The 27,643-nt window shown below is 38.2% G+C and overlaps 1 protein-coding gene across 7 annotated transcripts in view; it reads left to right on the forward strand.

Annotated features, from left to right (window-relative positions):
- The window catches only part of LOC110827175 (uncharacterized), a 378,872-nt gene that overhangs the window by 193,393 nt on the left and 157,836 nt on the right, over window positions 1–27,643 (forward strand). Inside the window, exon 1 of one of the 7 annotated variants that reach the window (XR_015537881.1) lies at window positions 10,465–11,873. The exons of the other annotated variants lie outside the window; for them this stretch is intronic. The gene's annotated coding sequence lies outside the window, so the exon portion shown is untranslated. Of the gene's footprint in view, window positions 1–10,464; window positions 11,874–27,643 lie in introns of those variants that run through there. 7 annotated transcript variants of the gene reach the window in all.

Raw genomic sequence — 27,643 nt, forward strand, 5'->3', positions numbered from 1 at the left:
ATTATAACAAACCAATCTATTTGTAGCCATTTGTTTAGTCGCCATTGTTGTGTTCTATTATAGCCAACCAATTTGAGTGTTGTGTTCTATTATAATATATAATATTGTGTTGGTACAACAATGCCGAGTAAACAAATGTAACGTAACATTGTTTGATGATGTAGTTTTTTGACTACAAATTGGTCGGCTACAAATAGGTTGCCGACAACGACAGATCACAAATGTTTATAATAGAAGAACACAATTTATAGCCATTTATGTACTCGCCATTGTTGTGTTCTATTATAACCAACCAATTTGATTGTGTTCTATTATAACTAACCAATTTGTAGCCATTTGTTTACTCGCCATTGTTTGATGGCGTGTGTCCTATTATAACCAACAAATTGATTGTTGTGGTCTATTATAACCAACCAATCTATTTGTAGCCATTTGTTTACTCGCAATTGTTGTGTTCTATTGTAACCACCCAATTTGATTGTTGTGTTCTATTATAATATATAATATTGTGTTGGTACAACAATGTTGAGTAAACAAATGTAACGTTACAGTGTTTGATGACGTCAATTTTTGATTACAAATTGGTTGACTACAAAAAGGTAGTCTACAAATAGATTGGCGGCGACGACAAATCACAATTTTTATAATAGATAGATGTTCTATTTATTTAGTGTTCTGTCTGACGACAGGTCCATATGAATAGGATCCTTCCATCCTTTTCTCGGACTGGTACCTGTTCATATACGTTCTTGGCAGATGATGCATAAGTGGTTTGCTATTGCCTTCTTCTGTGTATGAATGGAGTAATTGTTGGGATGCCACGGAGAAACCGGGGAAGCCCCAGGAGGGAAACTCCGTGTTGCTTAGACCACGGCCCTGCCCAACACAAGTTATAAATTGAGGCACCGGCGGGAATCGAACCCGAGACCCCAATTTGTAGGCATTTGTTTACTCGAAATTGTTTTATGGCGTGTGTTTTATTATATCAACCAATATATTGATAGCAATTTGTTTACTGGCCATTTTTGTGTTCTATTATAACCAACCAATTTGGTTGTTGTGTTCTATTATAATATAATATTGTGTTGGTACAACAATGCCGAGTAAACAAATGTAACGTAACTTTGTTTGATGACGTAATTTTTTGACTATAAATTGGTTGACTACAAATAGGTTGGCGACGACGACAAATCACAAATTTTTATAATGTAGAAGATAGATGTTCTATTATAACCATCCAATTTGATTGTTGTGTTCTATTATAACCAACCAATTTGTAGCGATTTGTTTACTCGCCATTGTTTGATGACGTGTGTTCTATTATAACCAACCAATTTGATTGTTGTTTTCTATTATACCCAACCAATCTATTTGTATCCATTTGTTTACTCGCCATTGTTGTATTCTGTAATAACCAACCAATTTGGTTGTGTAAATTATAAAATATGATATTGTGTTGGTACAACAATGCCGAGTGAACAAATGTAACTTAACATTGTTTGACGACGTCATTTTTTGACTAAAAATTTGTTGGCTACATATAGGTTGGCTTCGACGACAAATCACAATTTTTTATAATAATAGATGTTCTATTATAAGAAAACAATTCGATTGTTGTGTTCTATTATAACCAACCAATTTGTAGCCATTTGTTTACTCTCCGTTGTTTGATGACGTGTTCTAATATAACCACCTATTCTATTTGTAGCCATTTGTTTACTCGCCATTGTTATGTTCTTTTATAACCAACCAATTTGATTATTGTGTTCTATTATAATATATAATATTGTGTTGGTACAACAATACCGAGTAAACAAATGTAACGTAACATTGTTTGATGACGTCATTTTTTGACTACAAATTGGTCGGCTACAAATAGGTTTGCTACAAATAGATTGGGGATGACGACAAATCACAAATTTTTATAATAGAAAATTGGTTTGCTACAAATAGGTTGGAGACGACGACAAATCACAAATGTTTATAATATACGATAGATGTTCTATTATAACCAACCAATTTGATTGTTGTGTTCTATTATAACCAACCAATTTGTAGCCATTTGTCTACTCGCCATTTGTCTACTCGCTATTGTTTGATGACTTATGTTCTATTATAACCAACCAATCTATTTGTAGCCATTTGTTTACTCGCCATTTTTGTGTTCTTTTATAACCAACCAATTTGATTGTTGTGTTCTATTATAATATAATATTGTGTTGGTACAACAATGCCGAGTAAACAAATGTAACGTAACATTGTTTGATGACGTCATTTTTTGATTACAAATTGGTCGGCTTCAAATAGGTTTGCTACGAATAGATTGGGGATGACGACAAATCACGATTTTTTTATAATAGGAAATTGGTTGGCTGCAAATAGGTTGGCGACGACGACAAATCACAAATGTTTATAATATACGATAGATGTTCTATTATAACCAACCAATTCGATTGTTGTGTTCTATTATAACCAACCAATTTGTGGCCATTTGTTTACTCGCCATTGTTGTGTTCTTTTATAACCAACCAATTTGATTGATGTGTTCTATTATAATATATAATATTGTGTTGGTACAACAATGCCGAGTAAACAAATGTAACGTAACATTGTTTGATGACGTCATTGTTTGACTACAAATAGATTGGGGATGACGACAAATCACAAATTTTTATAACAAGATACATGATTGTGATAAACATTAGCGCTAGAATGGAGTATTTTCCTAACACCAACCTTAGATTTTGTGTCTGTTTCTGTATTGATGGTAATTACAGATAAAAGTCTTTAATGAAGTAGATTTATTTTAAGAAGTAATAATAACTTAGCTTCTTAAGAAATTGCACGCGTATGACGGAATTCGGTAGTTTAATTCCGTAATCGTAGAAACACATGAAGTCCGAGACCCTTCGTGATGTTTAGATCGTCTAGAAGAAGAAGAAGAAGAAGAAGAAGAAGAAGAAGAAGGAGAAGAAGAAGAAGAAGGAGAAGAAGAAGGAGAAGAAGAAGAAGAAGAAGGAGAAGAAGAAGAAGAAGGAGAAGAAATCGGGATAGTGATTCCCCACTTTTGATTCGAACTGGATATCTCTCGAATAAATTGGCATCACCGTTGAATCCGTGTTGTTAGTTTTATTCTCGCCATTACTGTGGGTGTGTGTGCATGTATGGGCGCGTCATATCCTGTGTCGTGGGATTTCCCTAGTGATAGCGATGGGAGATCTCTTACTGCCAAGCGGTAGCCATGGTTACCATTTAATGTAGATCACCGTTCAGCGTTTCCTGGCTCCGTGACACTTTCAGTAACTATTCTAAAGGGAAGACAAGAAAATTCAAGAGGAAAGGGAAATTGGCGATTCTGATGTAATACACAATTCACTTGAGGTCATAAGCAAATAATTTGACGGACAGTCTGCAAATATTGATCAACTTATTTCTGTGAAACTAATATAAGGGTCATAGAAAATAGATTATAAAAAATAATACATAGTTCTTTGTTTGGAAATGAGTAGAATTTGAAAACGCATTCTTTGTGATTCTATAATCTCAATGGAATTAATATTAATGCATTCGGAATAAGGTAATTGGTTTGTAAGATGTAACAAACAGTGCAGATACTGATGATGATCTACAACCCGCGGACCGCCGGAATTCGTGAGACAATTTCATAAAATTAATTATAAATATATCGTTTAAACGTTTGTGTTTACGCGTCTAAAATATAATGCAAACAAGAATAAATGTGATATTTTATTTTTGGAACATTGTAACGAAAGATACCATTATTTGGTCTTCTAACTTTATTTGTTAGAAGATGCAGAATGGAAGAAAATATTGAAGATAAATATGCTATGTGGATTGTAAGGTTACTACATTACAATTTATAATTTTTGCCACACATCTACAAATATATTGTCGTATTTCAAGTTTATGTAAAATTGAATTACACTTTTTATATTTGACACTACACTTCACTACACTGAATTATACTACACTACAGACACACACATGTCAAGTTTTGTGGATTTTAAAGGTGGTTATGCGAAATAAATGCAGATTATCCATGCACAAAACATGATAATACAATAAGTGTGAACGTCATTATAAAGGTCGTTGGATTGGCAACGAAGATAGTTTGTGGATGACAGAAAGCATTTCGTGTTCGTTGTCAGCAACACATTTCTGCTTTGTGTGAAGGAGGAAAGGAATTCTTCAAGTGTGATTGAACAAGAATGATTGATGCTTCACTGTCGTGCTAATTGGAGCAGAAAGCATGAACAACATAAATGTCCATGTTTTGTGACGTCATTAGTCGTTAATACGAGCTAAATTTGTTGCGGAAACAGTCCCATGCGTGTTTATTCTGTCAGCGAACAATACCGCGAAGTCAGTTCGCTCTTGTAGAAATACCAAGGCACGCCAGAGCAGAAATGGATTTCAAACTATCACACTAAAGCAATTTGCATTGAACTATCACTGCTGTGCCGACACTTGTAATAGTCTACTATAAAATTATTACGCCAATGAAATTAACTCATTCACGTGTTCATCCTAATATTTGACGAATACTGAATATGACATCTGCATCGATTATTAGCGTTGCAAAAAATATATTTCTGTGTATGTTTTGAGGTTTTCACGGCGGTGAGTCTGAAGATGGCTGTATTTTGGGTTGTTGCGCCGTGTAGTCTGGTAGAAGTTCACCGACGTTTCACAGGTCCTTGCTATCATCATCATCACCATCATCAGGGCTTATTGTTCATCGTCCTACTCTGCGGAACAATTTCTAGTCTTTAAGGCTTTGATTTTTCAACAGTCGATTTGTATCTACGGTAGAAAGATCTCGAAAACAATGTGTGGCCCAAAATTACAAAGGACACTGGAATTTCGTTTGTATCACCAAAGTTTCTTCTCTGTTTTCCGCACTGTACTGTTCTGAAGTACAGTGCGTGTGTATGTGAGACAGAGAGAGAGGGCTTGAGGAGAGAAATATGGCGCTGTCAAGGAAGAGGGCTTCAGCGCGTGACAAGGGACGCACTTTGCATTGTCATCTCTCGTTCACACGAACTTGCATCGTCGTCCACCTGACAGTTATCACACCATCCCCACTGACAGAGGACATCAACAACTGTTAGCTTGCCCATCTCATATTCGGATTATCAGGTACTGTAATCAGTATAGCTGTCAGGAGAGAGAACACTCCTCACTTTCTTGCCAGCCTTTAAAATGAGCTACAAACATTTCCTCTTTAACCACATAAATGTATAATAACTTAAATGTTAGCGAGCTGTCCAGTAACTACTACGGCCCAGATAGGTAGTCATTTAAATAACCTCAATGTTCACATGTCGAAGTAAAGTGTATTGTGACGTGGGGTTCGAAGAAATTGGGGGGTTAAGTCCGGTGAGGGCCGTGATTTTGTGTCTTTGCCACAACGCCCAGGCCTATTCTGAAATAACCCAAACCCCGTTTGCAGTTGTCACTGTGGGATCTTTATTCAGATTTAAAATTAAACCAATAGGAAATTCATAAACTGTTTTTAGAGTATCGATGTTGTGGCGGCGTGTGGATTAGCAGGTGGATAGCAGAGTTTTGTAGGAAGAGGTTGTCTTCATCTTGACGGTTGGTTTTGGCTTATTCGCGAAGGAAACTTGGAAAAATCCTGCAATTAGCTTAGCATGTCAGCCTATCCGCTTGTAACTGTCGAAAACCGCGAAACAGATTTTCATGAAATGTGGTATCAGGGAGTTGTACTAAAATTCGTCGACACATTGCAGTTTCGGTTAAAATCAGAGAACAATAATGGGGACATAACACGAAGACTGACACGTGTTCCTGAGCACATTAAGATCATAGCCCGCCAAATAATTGGCAGAGTGTTTCGAGCAAACGTTGATAAAAATGAAACACGTGGCTAATAAACACACTTTTTCCACAAGTCTTATGGTTTTCGATATCAGTTAATAAGAGCGACTTTAATGCTTCGTCATATTTTAATTCATGCATGAACTCTTTGACTGCTTTTAATCAGGTTTGGCATTGGAGGTCCTTTGCTTGTGACGTTCAGCCAGCTTATGCTGTCTGTAAGAGAGCGACGAAGGTTGGCAATCAGGAATTAAAGTTTGAAGGTAATAACGGAGTAAAGACGCCAGGATTCTCTTCAGTTCTTGAATGGCGTTGAAATTGTACCGCAGTTTAAAGGAATTTATTTGTTCAGAATGTGGTTTTACATTTGTATGAGATTGCCAGCTGTGTTCCAAGTATCTGGCACACACTGTGTGTGTAGACTTGATTCAGTGCAGGATGTGGGCAATCATTACATCTGCTTCGGGTATCAAGTGGGCGAGGCTGCTAGCACTGCCTTATCACCCCTGTTAACACATGAGTTTGTGATTGAATAATGATCGGTTCTAAAGGCACTTTAACTTGAATTTTCCAGTTTCGCAAGTTAAAAAGCGTTTTATTGTAGAATGTCTGAGACGGGTTATTGAAACGGGTGCGAAAGGAAACTGGCTTTACATATAGGCCCGCCTTAGAATATTGCTACAGAACTAAGAAAAATCACGAATATGTACAGTCAGAATATTCATCCATTGCTAGTAATCTGCAAATAAACCACAAAAAAGTGTCCCATGAGTAATAAATGTAACCTTATGTACTTTGATGTGCGTATTGTGATGCGGCAGTGTATGAACACCGGGTCACAGCAGTCAATGAGGTGAACAACATACCAGCCTAATTCAACCACTCGGTCACTTTTAGGCGAGGTCAGGCCGCGTTTAGGATAACTCCAACTTCAGCTTTACTGTTTGAAGCCCGTTTGTCTCATCGCCACTATTTGCTCTTTCCTTCCTGAGTAGACAATAGTTGCTCAGCTGGTCAAGACATTTCCCGCCATTATGGACCCGAATATTCAATACTATCTTCACAAGATACACTGGACCCTATCCTGAATCAGAAAAATATAGTCAATATTTTGTCACCCTCATTGTCTGAAATTTGTTTTAATTTTATATTTCCGTTTAGCCCGTGTCTTCTAAGCTCTCTGGTTTCCTCACGTGTTCCGACTACGTTCGGGCAACGCGTTTCTCGGAAGGAGAAGGCCGCCGAAACGTGGGTGGTAGGGCGTCGTGTAATTTCATGTCGCATCACAGAATCTATCGGCTTCCTATAAAATGCGTTGGTATGTTCGGAGTGTCATGTCGGCCGTGTGTTATGAGAGGAGGTTGATTTTTCGTTGCTCAAGAATAATTTTTGCCCTCATCAATGGCCGTTCTGAAATAGAAACGGCAATATTTTCTATATATTTCCAAGAATTCTTTGACCATCTGAGAGGCTATCAGCTTCTCAAATTTGACTTCATAGAGAGAATTAGACTAATATTCTACCTATCATATGAACGGGAGAAAAATGTATTAGTCTACTTGATTTTATCAGCATTAACACATTGAAATCAGGAGTATTCGATAATGAAGAGGGTGGTCTAGATTAAATACAGAAAAATTCAAGTGTACGTATTCACACAAATATTTACGTCTCGTCACCAGAATTCAGGACGGAATCACAACAAAATAGGAGTAAACGGATTTCCTTAAATATGATAAAGTTAATTGATTTGGGATCAGAGTAACAAGTTAGAATAACACAGACTTACGCGAATAATTTCTATATTTCTGTCTTATAGATAAAATTAACCTTTCCTTTGATCCGATTGAGAAACTTGGTCTGTCATTCTAAGAGAATAACAAAGAACGCGTGTGTTTCAGAGGATGTCTAGAATTTCCCACATTGTGTGGAAGTAGATGGTTAGTTACCGTGCTAAGAAAATCACGTCACCGGTCCCTGTTCTTGTGCGTATGAAGTAATAAAAACATCAACGAAGGAAGAAACGTGAAATTACTGCTATCGCCATAAATATTTAAGATCTATTTTGTTTAAATGACACGTCGGCAAGGGTTAACTGTACGTAATGACATTAAAAAAGACGAGGTTCCGTTATTGCTGTCAAATTTTTACTAAAATCGGAATGTGTCGACAAATTTTAGTAAAAGTCTCCAATATGCAATTTCGTAAAAATCCGTTTACTGTTTTTCGAGCTGTCACATGCGGACGGACGGACATCCATTAAGAGCTAATAAGCGTACCTTCCGACTTCTCTTTTCGATCTCGCCAATAAGTAGAGGGACACACTGCGGTGGTAGTCTGGAAGTTGGACTGGTTTCAGATGCCATTGCAATCCCGTTCCCAGCAAATGTGGATCACTTGTTGCGGAAGCTACCGCGTTTTCCGAGCGTGAACAAACAGTCTGCCTGTACATAAAGCCAAAATCTCCAAATACATTGGTTGACGAGAAATTTCTGTGCTCGTATTGACCTGTTTTACTGTAGTGCGTTGACGTAAGACAGTGAGTTGAGACTCTGAATTTCGTGTGGTTATCAGGAGAGAATGCAGTAAAATCTACAGTAGGCACGTACTTCATTTACGACACAACCCTGGAGAATTTAAGACCCCATTTGCGTAGGAGGCTACGGGAAAAAAGCATATGACATCAACACGCTGTTTTTAAGCTTGATCAGTGGCGTGTTTTCTTTAAGGTACGAATCAAGATGTAAGAAGAAACGGCGAAACTGAAATAAGTTAACATATGCTCGCATTAGGTCAAAACTTACGTTTCATTTACCATGGTACCATAAAAACTGCATGTACGAGTTAGTCTTTCCGTCTACAGCCATTACAGTAAAATACTTAGGTGCAAATAAGAATAAGCCATAAAGATATAGAATGAAGATTTCTGTCTTCTGAGTTGTTGGGCTGTGTAGTCTGGTCGATGTTAACCAACGTTTCAGAGGTCATACAGCCTCCGTCATCAGGGCGATGATTATGAAGATTTCTGTCTTCTGGGTTGTTGCGTTGTGTAGTCTGGTCGATGTTTACCAACGTTTCAGAGGTCATACTGCCTCCGTATGCCCTGATGACGGAGGCAGTATGACCTCTGAAACGTTGGTAAACATCGACCATACCACACAGCGCAACAACTCAGAAGACAGAAAACTTCAGACTCACCGCTGTGAAAACCTCAAATCCTGAATGATGTAAATGTTACGTTGTGGACAGATTTAGGATAGGATACACTGGCGAATTGTTAGGAATGCGGTAATGAACTTTCGGATTTCAGAAAATATGGGGCATTTGTTTAGCAGCTGTTCTCAAAGAGCCTGCTCAGTGCAGTTAAATAACTAAATCGCTTTGTGTGTTAAATATTACTCAGACAGTAGGCAATGCCTAACAGCACTTAAGCTCGCAAAATTCTTCTTAACACGCTTGCACTGTATGTGAGACACTTATTCCATATTTTGTAGTTGACTGCACGCCACTCGTTCCGTTGTCAAATAATTTACTTATCCACAACAGAACATGTCTCTTGTTGTGATTACATACAATGGGTACAAGGTGCTTTGCGACAGCGTAGAATGACGTTGATGCAGGCCTCCAGTGGGCTGAATGTGATAGGCGAGAACATTTACAGGGCTCAGTGTGATCCATAGCTTCGTGGTGTGTCAGTCAGGCAAGTTTGTGTATTCGTACGTAGTTAGAAACTAGGAATTTGTATGTCTGTCACCGAAGAAGAGCTGTTACGTGATTATGTACGTTAACTGTTGTGTCAGTGACTGTAACTATGCAGCGTGTGGGACGAGTGTTCATAATGATTTGCTTAATGCCTTGTCGGGTCGAGACTCTTCCAGCGTCTCTTTCTTGGGGTTAAGGGTAACCACGAAACTCTCGTAATATTCGATCTTGCGTTTCGCAGTAAGCTCTGTTCGAACTTCACATCCTCTGCGATCAATCGGGTATAGATCGTTAACTAGGTCCTCATGACTGACCTAGTGTTATTATTGTTTTATTTCCGATACATAAGTATTAAAGAGGTAACCCCAAACATGACAAATGTCTTGTGTGTTTATCTTCAGTAACGCCAGCTTCGGTCAAACTGGTTTAGTCCTATGTTATTTTCTGTGTTCTAGTCGTAACTTTCTAACTAGCATAAACAAAGTTAACCTAACCATAGGTAGAATGTTCTTAGTCAAACGCACCACCGGCTGTGACTATGAGTGCACGCAGCCAATTTTACACTCATTAATGAAGTAAGATTTTTCATGCAGGCATTTTGATTTTCATGATGATAATGCTCAGGAAGTAGAAACCAGGGTTATATTTACATTCCTTTTGGGTATCGGAACAATTATCTTAGATTACTTTTGTGGTGGTTGAAATCAATCTTAAAATCTTATCCATTTACAATAAGTCACATATTATGTGTTATAAAATCGTTTTTGATAAATGATAAGTTCTCTTTCAACCTTTGCATTCATATATTTTACTTTTAAAAAAATCTTTCCCTTTTGTGGTGGTAAATATAATGTGATTTTTTCTTCTCACAACCGGACGTAGCCAATTTGCTACTGCGCATAATCTCCGCGCAGAAGTCGCTGGTAGAGAGAGACGCTTCCATTCAGACGGCAGCAGCGAAGCGTCGTACAGCGTCGCCAGTAGCTGTCAGAGTTGGACGCGTGTCGGGTGTTCGGAATGGCCCAACGGGAGATTTAAAAGTACAATTTTCTACGTATCTGGCGATATAAGAGTAGTGTGACCGAATAACACTGAAGATCTTCGGGAAACAAAGACGCAATTGGACTAACACTATTTTTGTCCCACGAAGAAATATTTCCACTGTGAAAACGTTCTAATTTTTTGTGTTTTGTATAAGGTTGTATTTTCGTATGTCGACCCGTCGATACCGATGCGAATTTTTTAAGTACGGTTTCATATACTGAACACTTTATACGAATAGTTTAGGTGATTATAGATAAAGTTTTTCAGACTGGTCAAATTTTGCGAATTTAATTCAGTAACACTGAGTTGAAAATATATCTGGAACAGCACAAATTACGAAATCGTAATACGATTTGTTTGTGAAATGATTTAAGTTGGCATGAATATAAACTGAGTATGTGGTAAGAAACTATAAGGAGAGTTTGCTATAATTGTGTTGTCAGATCTTACCCAACCTTCGTTTCTTGTGGTGTAGGTAGGAATAAGTGTCGTGTTCTGTGAAATCTGTTTATGGTTTGCACCTCCAAAAATAGAAAAGTTGGGGGTGTTTTCAGGGGTGATGATGCAGTGATTCGGGAATGCGTGTGGGTGATCGCAGGGACATGGTACCATATTAACAAAACTGCCTGAAACAACGGAATATAGCTCCTGAGAGACTGAATGTGATAATAGCCACAAGAACTGATATAGTTTTTAAGGTGCGAATTGATAACGTATAGAATCCATGGTCAGATTTGCTACTAGTGATTGTTTATAACGACACTGGGTGAACTTCATCATAGATATTTTTAATTACTTCGAAGCCTGGTCAATTCTTTGAACGGTTGTGTTATTTCTGTGGATTACAGTTAAACACCCAGCGTAATTTTTACATTATTTCTGATTACTGAGGTTGTAACCATTACAGAGAATTTGTGCTTTGAAGATAACGAAACAAACTGTTGCTTATGAAAAATAAATAAGAACAAGAAAGAGACACATATTATAGATATTTGTAAAACGTCGGTGAACATCAGAAAATATGCGTTAAGAAAGAAGCGTATTTCAAGTAATTGAAAAGACAGCAATGAATACATTCGTTCTAATAACAGTAAATAACTGGAATAGGAGACAGTCTTTTTGACGTTGTGGTTGTGTGTGAATTTTAAGAAGAGAGGAAACTTCAGAATAATTGTCAACAATCCAGATAACAATGAGGCTACTCTTGATTCTCGCCTGGCTGAACGGAGTCTGCGTCGTTCTGATCCCAGCCTCTACACGGAAGGGTGAGTTTACAAATTGTTCTCTTTTCTTTTAATCACATAACTTATTATTTGTACGTGTTTATAACATCAATTTTGTTTTATATTCAGACACGACACCCCGAAGGCTGTGGTGTATGAACATCGCAACAAATTCGTCTCGTATTGAATTGTTTTGCTTTTCGCTAATTACAGGATATTAGTAGATGTTAATATATGAACCACTTAATTTAGTACATCATAATTTGGCATTTCCATCTCAAAATGTAATGATGTATATTGTTTGTGTCCGAAGAGATCTCAGCAGGTCTTGGAACATCAGTATTTACTGGCAATGGCATCGCATAGTAACACCCTTTTTCACTAAAGGGTGATATAAAATTAGTAATGCATAATAATAATAATAATTATAATTATAATTCAACTACTTTATTACTTGTGTATTGTCAACGCCAGGAATGCTTAGCCGAAAACCAGGGCAGTCTTTGGGTTTAGCTACGTACACTTCCACAGTCTGCAGACTTTAGTTTTATTTTATATTAACCAAATGTGGACGCATTAATTATTTTAAACATGTTATTGTTTGAGCTTGATGTGCTCTGTATTTTATAACGTTTTCATGGTTCCGTATTTTTCAAATATACTGAAAAGCCCGGCAATGTTAATTCTACTCTATCCATTTAATTGAACGTCAAACCACTTCTGCCAATCAGTAACTTATTAATTTCAGTTCAGGTCGACTTTGAGTGCTATTGTAACTTTGATTATGAAACTGAAAGCAAACATGATTACACCAGTTGACGAAGACAATTTATCATTTCCTAATGCTTTATGATAATTAGCGTTCATGTTATTTAACGTAAATAAACATAATTTGATCAGTTTTATGTGGTTTCATAAAATGTATATATTAAAAAAACTATAGATTTTTCACGCGTGGTGATAAGTTTTCATGAATAACATATTTTCACAAAGCTGTGGCCGGATGTCCTTAATAAGCGTTGATTTGCACAAATAAGCTACGAGTTTTTCCCACACATACCTGTTTCGTATTTGGATAATCGATTTATGTCTAAATCAGTGGTTATACTGGTTTCCTTAAATACAACTAGGTACTCTAAAATGTTTTAAGTTTTTAACCTTGAGAGGTTTATAAATTACAGCATCCGCCATATATGCACTGTGGGAATTTTAATAAAGTCTAAAATTTTTAAAATTTATTGACAGTTTTTGGTTGCTTTAATTTGACCACAGTGGCAACATGCTTAGCTAACCTCGTGGGAGACAAAGCCCAACCTGAACAGCTGATAATCACTCACCAATTCTGAAAACTCGTCGCATTCCGTGGTAACCGAATATTTATTAACGTGTGTTTAAAAGACCGCTTAAGTGGACCTTGTCCAGTTTAACTCAGTTCATACACTCGTACACTATTTATTTCACATATGTCCCAATATTATCGTCTTTTCCGCTTCAACGTGCTATTTAACCTTCAGGCTTTTCGACTACATTCTCTATTCCCCCTAAACCCGCACAATGTCTCGTCCGCTTCAACCTCCCTTGATTTGATTACCGTACTTTTATGTTTGAAGATAACAGCCATGTGTCTTCTCATTATGCATCTCTCTCTTGCGTACAAATATTCTCCTCGGTATCGTGTTCTTACACACCCTCAATCCGTTTTCATTTAGAGTCAGAGATCAAGTTTCATATACATAAGAACGAGAGGTAATGAGTATAGTTTTTCTTAGTTTGTTCTCAGGTGTTCAGATAGGATGCGGGAAGACAAATGATCCGAACTGGATAGTAGCAAACTTCTCCCGAACATGATAATCTCCTCTTCCTGAATGTCAGAAATATCGATTTTAAAATATTTGCATTTTCCTACACGTTCTAAGGAATTTTTAGTTTACCTTACGTTTTATGTGAATGTCGTGTTTCTCGTTTGTTCGCTGCAAATGTCAGTGACTTATAGCCAGAACTACGGTCATCTCATCTGACGGACTTTGCTTTTGCATCAGAACTCCAAGTCATTCAGAGTTCTTACGTTCCTCTGAGGAAATATGTTGGTAATCTTGGAGATTGCGTCCTGTTCTGCTTTCCCTGCATTAACCTGTTTTCACAAAGTTTTCGTCGAAAGGGGACTGCAGACAGCAATAAAAGCGGATCTGAAGTGCGAAGGGACATAAATAAAGATAATGGTGCGTAAAATAGTAGTAGCCGCTTGTTGTAGAAAGCGCCGGATTCCGTATTAATGCACTGAACAGCAGTCTGGTTGGCTTTATATGTATCTTCCTTCCCTCTTATTCTTCTATTTATTTATATTCGTTTATTACGTTTCTTCGATTTATTTTCCCCCTTTAACTGATTTTTTTTACAATCTTTCAGCGTCCATTTTTACTTTATTTTGATCCTTACTTGTATTCGCTCAGCTGGCGAAAACCTCCACCTCTTGTGGAATCCGCGGATTCATTTTCGTGTTCACAAAAGCCCGTCACTGGTTCCTGTACGAATCCAATGAAACTTTGTCCACAGTCAAGCCCCATTTGACGTAACATGACAGGGAATTTTACAACTACGTATATCATGTATTAATATTGTAAGAGTATTTTAAATGACTAGTTGAAAAGTACGTGTAAGGAAATGGTGGTAGAATTTACGACGATAATTGCCAGATATTTGCCTGTATGGCCTGAAGAAAACCACGTAAATCCTAAATTACAGTAGTCAGTTTACGGACCAAGAATCGATAGAAGAAATGACCAGAATGCAAAGCAGGTGCGGTAAGCACTTGGCCAAGATTTGTATTGTATACATTGGACAGCCCTGATTGATGGATTTCTCGTAAATTGAAAAGGATGCTGAAATATGCGATCGTGGTATATTTTAAGGCACTGTCACAATTTTTGGTATGAAACCTCTGTCAGGATAGCTTATCTCTGGTTGAAGATTCGAAATCAGATCCTACTCAGTGTGTTTCGGTCGTCGAGAACTTTCGGCGAAAGAATTCGGAGACGGCTCAGACATCACTGTCGGTATCAGAGTCAGGAACCTGGGGAGTGAGAAGCGAAAATGTTAGAATCGAAGTAATTATCTCCGGTCTGTTGATTAGAAATTGACTTAAGTATCAAAGCTTGATCATTTTCTCAGCCCTCTCTGCTTCTCAGGTTGCGTTTTACTGGGATAAGCCGTCTGTGCCCTGAAGTGTCTGGGCGTATAATTAAGACGCATTACTTGCATTTGAATAATTGAAGACGCTGAGTGCAGAGTAACTTATCTCTAAGCAGGATGAAGACAGTTCTCAGATGCTACACCACTTCAATGCCTATAACACGTTTACATCACTTCGAAATTAGTTACTTATATCAGATGTTTTTTCTTTGTAAGACTTTAAAACTCTGTGTCGCAATAATGTCTTATATACAGTAAATCATCAACAGGTTTCAGTTGATGGGACTAAAATAGCTTTTTCTTATGCCTATAGCTTTTCGTAATGCTGTAGGAAGACAGAACCGCAAATAATAGTGTTTATGACGTATCGGCTTATAAGTGTTAACATCCAAGTCATTCACAAGTTATTATCGTCAAAAGAAATATTTCGCGATTGTTATTAAAAAATAATGTTGTTCCCACCACAGTAATTTGCACTCCCGATTTTTATGTTATTAATGAGGCGATGTAAGAGCGATCGACTTATGTATGTATGTCTGTAGTTTGTTGGTTTTTTGCATTGATTCCTTTTAAATGTATTTATTTTGAATAGTCATATGAAGGTTCTGTTTCCAAGTGAAATTTGGAAAATTTCTTGACTTTCTGAGCGAATATTAGCTTCTTCAAATGTTTTTGCTCCGTGGAGATAGTTATTAATGTCAACTATATTTTAAACCCAGAGGAAGATATTTGTAAACAAATATTTGTCCCCAACAGAACTGAAAATACTTCATATAGCGTTTAATTCAAGCACCATGCAGTTTGTTTATTCGCTGGTGGTGGCTAGCAGCCAGTTCTAGGAACGAATGTACGTAGGGTGTTGTTTGTTTTGTGTATTGTTGTCTTTATTACTCAAGGTATTTTAATATAACATAAGAAAGTTATTTTGAATGATCAAATGTACGTTCACAGCTCGAAAGGGGATAAAGCTTTTTTTTGAGTGTACTTTCTATACATAACTACAGCAACTATTAGCATTGTCTTCAGCTATATTAAATTTTAGACAAAACGAAATTTCAGTGGCCGCCGTGATTTGGCTGGCGACTGAGCGTAAGTCAGTCAATCGAGTGTAGGGAGCGGAGTAGAATACCTGAAAGCGTCCGTTTTGTTGATCGTGCGGATTGAAGCTTTTGCTCGGTTGGGGGCGACATCATTTGAAGCTGAAACACAATTTCATTCCCGTCAACGTACAAACGTGTACGGACGCAAAGAATTCACTAAAACCCGATTAGTCCAAGTAATTAGTTTTCCTGTGTTGCATTTTTATACTTAATAGCGCATGCTTATATTAAAAATGGTTTGTTCCAAAAATAATGTCTCCCTTTAGATTAAACGAGTTATAAATGAGAATTTTAGTATAAAATTATATGTAAGAGGGTCTATTTTTAAAAGTATCATACTGATTATTGGTCTTAATACTTTCATTTACCTTAAGTCGCTTATTCAACTGTAGATGTTATTAAGCGTCGATAAGATGAAATTGCCACGAATAGTAATTAGTAGTAATAATCGAAAGGAGCCAGTCACTTCGTGATTGTGCCCTCTTGATCCAAAGTTAGGACCTTCATCTCCTACCTGGCGTATGGCTGGCCTGGAGTAAATGCTGTTTTAAGAATACAAGAAGTATTGCTTTCTCATTTCATTATTGGTATCTAATACGACCCGTGATATTTCTTTAAAGTTGATGGTCTCTGATATGTATAATAATTTCGCAGCTTTTATGGAACCAAAAAGTTCATTATCGTGTTCACAAAAGCCAACCTTACGGTCCGTAATCCGACGGAGCTGAAGTTTAATTCATAGCCTACTAGAAATTAAATGCATAGAAATTGCATATTCTCAGTTAAAATTTGATTTATTTATGGAAAATAACCTATACCTGTCGTGGGGAATCTAACCTTACATGACTGGTATATAGAAAATTCGGACTTTAGAATTAATGTGAATTTAATTTTTATCTGCTAATTTTAATCCTGCTTATTGCCATTAATCATATTATTTTCGTTTTTACCATTTGTTACGTATCCACTTTCATTCGATTTTGTGAAAAACACAGTTCTGCTATAGGCCATACCAAATTCTTTCGAAAAACAGTTACAAAACTTTGAAATAAAGTAATCTCGAACTGTTTAACGTAGCGTTGAAGCGCCAAGGCTTTGTTCGTGTCTTACCCGATTCGAATTTCAGCACAGATAATGCGTATCTTGACTGGTCATTTGTTTTCTTCAGTTACTCCATTCGAACTCTTGACATGCCCTCTCCTTCCATATCCTTACCCATTCGTCATTCATTACTGTCATCCTTTATACTTCGTGTTTATTTAAACATATGCAGTTGAAAGTACGTCGTTAAATAATCTGCGGAACAATCGATCAGTGAACTAAGGAAAATCACGGGATATGATGCGTTTTTTGAGCGCCGTTAGATCGTCATCAAAGGAGTCGCTCAGCTGCCGTACCAGCCCCAGGTTTTTCTTCCGTGCCTCAGGACGTATTTTGAGTCACAGAATTGTTGTTAGAAGTTAGTTTACATCATAAGTTATGTTTGATGGTTGCCACCTTCATCACAACAAAGCTGACAGCTTCTGGTGAGTGGCTTGTTTACCAGTAACATGACATCTTACATTCTGAGGAAGATTAAGTTTTCCCTGACGAGATTGACAAACACGCTCGCCTTCAGTTAAGATGAATTACTTGCCAATAATTTGGAGACATGGAATTACAGGAGCTGTAGAAATAATATTTAAGGTGCGACACTTTGTCTTAAAAATTTTTTTAATTCGTTTATCGTCTGGTTGGTATTAATATCCGCAACGTTTCGGACGTTGGTTCTGTTTCCATCTTCAGGCGAAAGGAAGACAAAAGAATCATCTGTTGTGCCCCTGTTTGCTATAAAATTTTAAAATGTAGGGGGTTTGTTACTTTTAGTTGTATGAAATTCATAATAAGTCTGTATCAACCTTAGTATCCCAGAGATGCGAAGTGACAATATTTAGCTTTTTTCAAGAAATATATTGTTCTATAAATTTTATCTGATCATGCAGTTTATGAAATCTTTCACTAATTTTAACGTTCTTATTCATATGAGGGGTGGACTTTGAGGCAAGATTGTGGATATAGTGGAAGAGTGTAGGTACGTATAAGCAGATGCATCGCAGTTGTGTTCGGTCACAAGTTTTACTCCAGTGTTGCCCTGAGTTAACGGAAATGTCACAGAAAGACGGAATGTCAGTGGTAGCTGTCGGTGCGTGCGTGGGATTGATGCAATTACAAGCTGCAGACACTTCGAAATAATTGGATGCGGTGGTTCCACTCAGCTGTAGGCACCAACTCTAGGATCTCGACAAAATGCCTTGATAGACGTTATAAATGACCGCAGTTTGGCTTACATAGATTTCCGTCGGTTTCCATAGCGACAAAATGGGGTACAGCAGGTGCATGTCTCATGCACCTGTGTAATTGTTGCATGTTGTACCAAGCCGTAGAGAACGATATCGTTTGGAAGTGGAAGGATTTCAGAAAATCGACTACCGAGACCTCAGGTTTCTGAAGATTGTATGCGTTTTTTTATGTTCGTCAGTTCGTCATTAGAATACGGACGGCTTTGCCCCTCTTTCCAAAATTGCCTGAAAGAGTTAAAGCCAAATAAATAATCAGAATTTTTTTTTTCCAAAAAGTAGACGTATTAAAGTAATTCGGCGTATGTGTCAAACACGTGCAGGACTTTTAGGCTTTCTAGCCAGAAACTGATTCAGTGGACAAAATCCTCTTTGAGAAACTGATAGTTGCTCAGTTTGAGTTCAATACACGTTCACAAGAGTCTAGCACTAGTCCTTATTCTGATTCAGATGAACTCAGTTTACACACAGAGCCATTTTAATGATCCATTTTAATATGTCATACTATCTTCCCTTAGGTCTCCCAAATGTTCTCTTCTTTTCAGCTTCTCCGACTAAAGACGTACGATTTTTTTCATCTCTAATACGTGCTACTTCTCCACCATCCTATACCATTAGTTTTTGTGTAATTGTTTTCCAAATCATCATCACTCCCAGTTATTTCTCCATTCCACACCATGTAACACATTTTACACAATTTTGTTTAAGTGTGAGACAAACTCACGGTACTTTCTTCCCGCAAGTCGCTAGTGCAGCGCTGTCAGTACGTGTTTGTTGAAGCGGTGGTGCGAATTTGTTTCGGTAGATCCACGCGGACATCGGCCATTGCAGTGCAACTGGAAGCCTCTTTTGTACGCTCATATTACATTGTTGTGTCCCGGACTGTTCTGATGTCACATGTTTTGACTTCTGTCACCGTGATCAATGCAGTCCAACGTGAAATTAATCTCCTTGATCATACGTGCAGCATTCAAGCGGGCAGTCTCCATATTGTAAGCAGCCGCCATGTTGTTTCAGTATGATCAAAGTGAAGTTGGCTGTGACCATTGCATTCCTAGAAGAGTTTCACAAACATTCCTGCTTTCATGAACCTCTAAGGTTGATGTTCGTGTTCAAAATATGTCGTCAATTGACCCTACCCTAGTGTACGAAACCCTTTAAAGCCTAGTTGCAAGTACGTGTACCACCTGATTTATCGGTAACTGTGTATTTCATATTTGTGGCTCTCGTATGATTTTCAGTGTAAACAGGGATATTTTATTAAATATCATCAGTCATTTATTTTTTGTAATGGTAAAGTTTTGTTTCTTCTTTGATGAACGGACTGAGTTCTTAAATATTATTTAGACAAACTTCGTGTTCAAGGAGCCTTCAGTCCACATTCTACGCCCTAATTATTACAATTAGTTAAAAATAAGTTGTATTTGAAGTTCTAATGGCGATGAGTCTTTTGGGATGTAGCATCGTGTAGTTTAAATTTCAAAACAAATTTATTCACTATTGTGATTTTGAATTTGTTACTGCAATTTCTAAAAATGTGAACTTTGTAACATGTGAACATTGGTCACACTTACTCGAAAGTAATAACAAAATGAATAACTGTTTCCAACCTAATTGTCGCAAAACCTAAAATAGATCTTGAGGATTGGAATCAATTTTATATCAAATCTAAAACTTCTTGACGATGGTGAAGAGTCAATTGAATAAAAATTTTCTTTTATATTATCCATCGTCTAGTAAATATAAAACGTAAAACGACGTTTCGGAGATGGGACTCTGTCTCCGTCTTCAGGTTCCTACACAGTTGGGCCCACTAGATAGAGCTAATCCCTATCTCCGGAGATAGGGATTAGCTCTGTGAAGACGGAGATAGAGTCCCATCTCCGAAACGTCGTTTTACGTTTTATATTTACTAGACGATGGATAATATCCAAGTAAATTGTTATTCAATGGAATCAATTGGCTGAGGATAGTGTTCGGCCCCTGGCTGTTGTGAACACTTCTGGTTTCATAAAAGATGTGTAATTTCTTCTCCAACGGAGCGATTATGAGCCTCCCAAGTATTCTGCTTCACGGAGTTACATTAAGCGAACGTCCGAATTTAGCTATGTCGCCGCTTAAGATTACATCAGTTTACAAGCCTTATGAAGAGATCCAGCTGAATACACTGAAATTCTGTTTGTATTGTGATTGTTGAACCACGTAGCTGCGATGGTTGGGAGGAGAGATTCACAAACGTTGGCGATGTCCTTTCAGCGTTACCATAGCAACTTGGATGTGTTGCTCACGTCTCTCCTTGATATCGCATTATTCTCATTTGGCTTAAGTCTTGGTGGGAGCTCCATAAATTCTGTATGCCACGCAAGGCATTAACTACATCGTGAGTGTAGTGGAACTCTTGCGTCTGTACCCAAGACATAGGCCTATACTTAATGATAACATTGGTTCTACACCCCACGGCGTTGTACAGCCAGACACCCACCCTCTTTGCTGCTTCTACAGTGGAAGAGTGGTTCAAGTTCCTGAGGTTATAGCGGTTTGTAAGGATCATACAGCAGGGCGAAATATCGCGGCCGAGTGGGTAATTCGCTTGCTTCGTATTTGGGTCTAGATATCGGATGTCTTTACTGAGACGATTATTAGCTTTTCTCGGTCACACCAAGAAAATGCCGAGATATTGCCTTAAAATTAGGACACGCCCGTTCGTTTCCAAATTTATTATTTTTTGTACTACTTATCTTATATGTCGATGCAGTACGGTCTGAGCTGTTAACAGTATCATAAAATAAACTATAAACAAATAAAAGAACAGTTATGTTTCGTGCACTAATAATTGCTTGAAGATACGAGTTGTCACATGTAATAGGTGTTAATCTGTTTGTTTCTTTTATCAAATTTAGTATTTATCAGTCAGCAGTCAGCTGAATTCATAATTTACCGAATGCGTTCCTTCGTCATCCTGATCTTTCTTAAAACAGGTCACAATTAAATAATTAAATTGTTTATTTATCATGCCAGTCTTATGAGTACTGTATATTTTCGTTGACAAACTGACTTAACTAACTAAACTAACTAATCAACTCTGTGGACCGCAGTCCTTCTTTTTGAGGCACTAACAATGCGCTCGGCTAGTCAAGAAATTCCCTGAATTTCATGAAACCTTGAAGCTCTTTACCGTGTTCACAAGAGAACGCCACTGGTGCCTGTCCTGAGCCAGACGAATCCAATCCATTTCAATATCTTCCCATCTAAGCCTAGGTTTTCCGGGTGGTCTCTGTCCTTCAGGCTTTCAAAACGAAATATTGTACGAATTTCTCATCTTTCCAAAGCGCGCTACATTCCCTGCCCATCTCACAATCTTTGATTTGAGCGCCCTAGTAGTATCTGGTAAAGAATACAAACTGTGCAGTTTTCTTAAGCTTCTTTTCGCTTCATCCCTCCTAGATCCAAATATCCTGAAAATCTCCTCGGTGATTATTTGTGACGTGCGTTGAGATACGTAATATTTCCCGTCTTGGTTAGGTTGAAAATTGAAAATCAGTTGGCTGAGATCAATTTTCATTCCCCTGAACTAGACCGCTGTTAAGAGACGCAGAACCTGTTATGACGCCAAAATGTAGAACGGCCACCCTTGCATTAACACATTGTTCCGTTATTGCATTATAACACGGGGCACTGTTTGTAGTGCCGGCACCTAGCAGACAGAGTGGAAAACCTGTCTCCTGCACCTGCTGGCATTCATATTAATTGATCCTACATGTGCCTGTCAACCTATGGGCCTTATTTCGATGCCCGACGACAGCTACATAACTCTAAATGTAACTAACGTCATGGAGCACAGTCCTTCTTGAGAATTAGGATTTGAGAGGACCTCTGAAACGTTGGAAAATAATACTGCAACCCAGAAGACAGCGATCTCATTCTTGAGAAGCTGACAGTCGCTCAGTTGGTCAAGAAATTTTCTGTATTTTATGGAACCTTAAGTTCTTGTGGAAAAATTTCGCTATAAAGTCAAATGACGCCATATCTGTAGGTCTGTATACCAAACTGGCCATAGATCCTTGTGTTTTTGGAATATGGAGGTAATGATTAGTAGGAATAATTTATTTTGTGTTTCTAGCAGTGAACATATGATCTGTCAATAAGCCGTAGTACCAGTTATTGTTCGCATTGTTTACGTAGTTTGTGAATGGTACATGTTGAACAGTCATAAGTTAACCAGTTAGCTTAGTGAGCAATGCATAATTTGTATCCTTTTAAGCCTTAACAGATCGTTATTAGTGTGTCCCGTGCTAGTGCTCATATTTCTTACACCAGTGTAGTGTTATACATTGTAGACAAATTATACGACACTGTTGTGACACAGATATGCTCATTAGCATGGCACACTGATGATTATCTGTTAAAGGTTGAAACGCCTCTGTCGAGTATGCAAACTGTGTGTTCTGGACTAAGTGGTATAAAACTTAGTTGGTTAAATTATGAGTGTGAATTTTAACTTCTCGATGTAATAAGTTGTACGTACATGCAGGAATTAGAGGAAGAATTTTAGAAGTATGTGGTACAACGAAGAGCTGGTACTTTAGCTACTTCAGTGCAATAAAATATTAATATTTGTATATGTTTTGTGCGTATCTGATGCTTTATTTATTTTATTTAGTGTTCTGTCTGACGACAGGTCCATATGAACAGGATCCTTCCATCCTTTTCTCGGACTGGGACCTGTTCATATACGTTCTTGGCAGATGATCCAGAAGTGGTTTGCCATTGCCTTCTTCTGTGTGTGAATAGAGTAATTGTTGGGATGCCACGGAGAAACCGGGGAAGCCCCGGAGGAAAACTCCGTGTTGCCTAGACCACGGCCTTGCCCAACACAAGTTGGTGATAGGTGATAATTAAACCTTGAAACTTGTCTAAATTTTATTTACGAACTCACAAGTGCCAACCGTTCGGGCACGACTTTCGTTTACAAATTTTGTGAGTATGCAGTTTCTTTTCATTCGTTACTTTCTGAACAAAAGAAGGTCTGCAATAACTTTTAAGTTTAAATGTTTCATTTGATACTCCGCCCTACGATACACATTTCTGTGGCAGTAATAAAGACGACTGTGTCCGAAACTAAGATCGGTAAATTGGTGGTGTACTGACAACAGGAACTCGAAATTGGAATATAATATTTTGTTTTATGATTCATGAATATTATCAGAGGGCACGCTTTATTGATTGTTTAAAAATGCAGTCAGCGCGGTATAAATAATGCAAATCAAAGTGTTGATATCGATATTAGTTTGTTATCGATACTTGCACCTCCTTTTTCAATACCTGTGACGTATATGATACCACAGGGGATATGTTTCACAATGGGGGAAAATACAAGTGCAGGTCTCTGAAATTTTGCTGTAATCGAAACACATTTTCGCTTTTATTTTCGTTTTGTGAGAGGTGGTCTAGAAAAGGAAAACTTTTGGTTTACATCACCTATGGAACACGGATAGGGCTGCTGCTGGTCTTCTGTAATCTCCGAAACGTCGACCGTATTCCGAATAAATAATGTTTAGTTTCAGTGCTTCTGAATACTGCAAAATAAATACATTGAACAAAAATCTATCGAACAAACTTTGTCATGTCCTTATACCAGACAAAATGGCTGTCTTCTGAACTATGAGTCACCCTGATGATGGAGGCAGAAAGGACGTTTGAAACGTTGGTTACTACTCGGCGCTGCTGTTCAAAAGACAGCCTTTGTCGTCTTCACCGCCCTGACCTAGAACCTCAAATCCTAGTTTATACTAGACGTGAGGAATCACAGCGAAATACAATTGATACAGTTGAACAAGTTGAACTGAGAGTTTGTCTGGTGGTGAATCATGTAGACGATGTTGTAAAATCATCATGCTCCCTTCCTTCACAATAAAATGTCTACCTTTTAAGATTATTTATCAAAATGGTGTCACTTTTTTGCATTATCTATGCTGTGGTTTGATAGTATCTGTTGTGGGAAAGTAGTTTTGGAAAGTAGTTTCGGTAAGATGTGGAGATATTATTTATGAAAATTTTATGTTCTTTGGAGTAAAATACTCCGTATGCGCTGAGTAGAAGTTTTACATTGAATTGTACGATTAATTATTAGGCTTTTAATTTTTGGTTGAAAAGCCTGAAGGCGTAGATTGGAAAATGAACTTAAAATAGGGTTAGAGAGTGTGTTTTGGATTTGTCTGGATGAGGACCAGTGGGCCAATGGCGGGCTCTTGTGAACACGGTAATGAACTTTTGGGTTCCATAAAGGCAATAAATTTCCTCGATTAACTGAGCGCACTATTAGCTCCACAAGAAGGACTCTGCTCCATGGAGTTAGTTAGCCTGTAATCTTCATTCATCTATCGTGGATTAGGCCCTCTGACCTTTATCGATTCAGAGTTAAGCCTCCAGCATAATGGCATGATTATCCTGTAGTCAAAGGTACTACTTGCAAAGCGCGTGTTTTTCACGACCACCACAGCAGATTATGTGCACTTCGATACAGGCTTCTTACGAGATTTGTAATATTTTGTATCAGGCTTGTTATGAGATGAGAAATGCGGATACAATTTTTATCCTTCGAAAACGTTGGTAAACGCCTAGAAGATCTCACGGCGTCACAAACATTACATTACCGTCCGTGTGGAAATCCAGGCGTATATGCAAGAGTGACATTAAATTGGGTTTGAATCATGGTGGATAGGGTTCATTTGTCGCAAGATAGGGACCGATATATGACTTTCTTGAATACGTCATTGAATCTCGAGGATCTGTAGAAGATACGGGATTATTTGATCAGCCAAATGATTATAATTTTTTTCATTACGGACTTTGTTCCATGGAGCTAGTTCATATTTAGACGCTGACTGTAATAAACCGGCGCATGCAAATAGATCATAAAGCAGTCGAGTGCTCTTACGAAATTTAACTTCGACTTTACTTTATGGTCATTGCTTGTTTATTAGTTAGTGAAACTGTATTTATGGGCTTCTTCGGAGTTAATCTGGCGTTAAAGTGAGAAGGTGATGATGAAATGTAATTAAAGGCAGGAGCGGTGTTAAAACTGGCTATGAATAACGTATATTACCCGGCGGTCAGATTCTCTGTTGATAATTACACCCCCTGCATTAACTTCATTTCCACGGAGCAGCAAGAGTGCGTGCCGTAATGGAATGTGGTTGTACCTGAAGCATATTTCACGACAATAATTATAACCTCTTGTAGTTAGAGAGTTCAGTAACGTGTTTGTTTTATGATTCTGAGCTCTTTTTATGTCTTGCATGGCTCAGGACTCATCGAACTCCATAGCATCGTTATTGAATCAACTATATCTCTATAAGTCTACCCGCATGCACTGATGCCGGTGTGTACAGACAGCTGTTCGGCCGACCTTGTAGCGAATCCCTCTAGCCCATGGCTGAGGTTTATCTGGCTAATCGGACTAGGGCTCGTGAAACCGGGAGGTACACTCCGTGCAGGGACCCCCCCTCACCCAAGGAGTCGTAACAGATGTCAAAATTTTCAAAATCTCAAAACTCCTAGAGGGATGAGTTCGATATTTCACACTCGTATATTATATTAACGGTGTTTCTGTAGGTCTAGTATTTTCATTCTTCGACATATTTTGAAATATTAGAGAAGTTTTACTTGTCTGGGACTTCAAATGACATGTACAAACTCAATAAGCGAGTCTAACAAATACCGTTCCTTCAATCTGCCTGTCGGGTTTACTGGGTAAACGTCTCTCTGAATGCATAATAAGCCACGTCCGCGTATTATTGTTGTTACTGGGGTGACTAAAATCGATATCGAAGCAATTCTTCGCGTTCTCCTGACTGACACGACAATAACCGTGTAGTAATGTGCAGTCTGTAACGTGTGCCATTATCGAGATTAGTTTTGGTTCCGGCAGACGATGTTCACATCAGTTCGGCTGTACTGATAATTGCTAGTAGTGGTTATTTTATCCTTGGTTCAGCTTGGTATAATGAGGCACGGGCTGTTTTAGGGTAGAACGTGGGGAAATAGTGAAGGGTCATTTTGGAAGGACGTAAACATGGCTGTAACATAACTTTAAAGTAGTATTCAAACATTTTCTTGAAACTACTGAAGAAAACCATGAAGCACCTCAGTCATGATAGCACGCATTCGAGTAAGAAGTGGAATGCGAAAACTCCATGTATATTTTTTGAGTTGAAAAGTGTTCAATAAACTTTGAGCACATAAGTTTTCGGAAAAATGTGAGCGTGGTCTGTTTGGAGATAACAGCGGAACGCACGTATGAAGAGACAGTTAAACTAAACTGTTCTTCGCTTAAAATTGAGCTCTGATGGGGAGTGCAGGTATATTTTTACACATTGCTAACCTTGGCATTAGGTGGGAGTGAATGCTCAGGTCACGCCGAGTCCAGTTTTACCGCCCCGAGGGAAATTATCCCCACTACCAATTTGATAGAAGGTTTTGAGGGCCTCAGATCCAATCTGAACGCTCTGACGGAAAAAAAAGAAACTCTGCCCCAGCCAGACATTGAACCCCGTTCATCGAGTGGATAGCCAGTAACGTATTCCGGCGGAGAGGCTGAGGAAAACTACTGGATTATCAAAGAGATCTGCCGGCAACCACTACATGAAAGTGATCGGTGTCTTTAGAAAGTACGAGAGTTTGTGTTAGTACAGTGCCCTCTCTGTACGGAACTGCGTTTTCGTTCGTAAGTTCCATAAACTTCCACAGATTGACGTAAGTATCGAACTGATCTCTCTTCGAGAACTGAATTAATGGTCTTAATTGAATATGCATGGCGTAGACACGGGCTGTAGCCAAAGGAAGGCAGAAAGGCGTTGCGACGGGGCAGGAGAGTTTGGCGACGAAGGTTCTGGATAAATAGCACGAACCGAAGAGAGAGGAAGGAGTGAGGATGATTTTTAGAACGGGAGCACGGAATATTCGACGTAAAAGGCGCGGAAATATGGCCAATACGCGTTCAGTGAACGTAATCTGGCATATCAGTGTTCCGATTATGTACAATGTGAAAACCCGGTACAAATACAGTTTCACCGACGTTGAAAATAACGCTGTGGTTTTCATGTTCAGAAAAGAATCGAGTTCCAAGAAGTGGGAACATTCTTAGAGACGTTATCTGTTAAGTACAGCGATTAGAGGAACAAGTTAG

Source organism: Zootermopsis nevadensis, unplaced genomic scaffold (genome assembly GCF_977971745.1).
Source record: "Zootermopsis nevadensis isolate Lab colony 2312 unplaced genomic scaffold, Znev_1.0 Znev_ptg000003l, whole genome shotgun sequence".
Lineage (NCBI taxonomy): Eukaryota > Metazoa > Arthropoda > Insecta > Blattodea > Termopsidae > Zootermopsis > Zootermopsis nevadensis.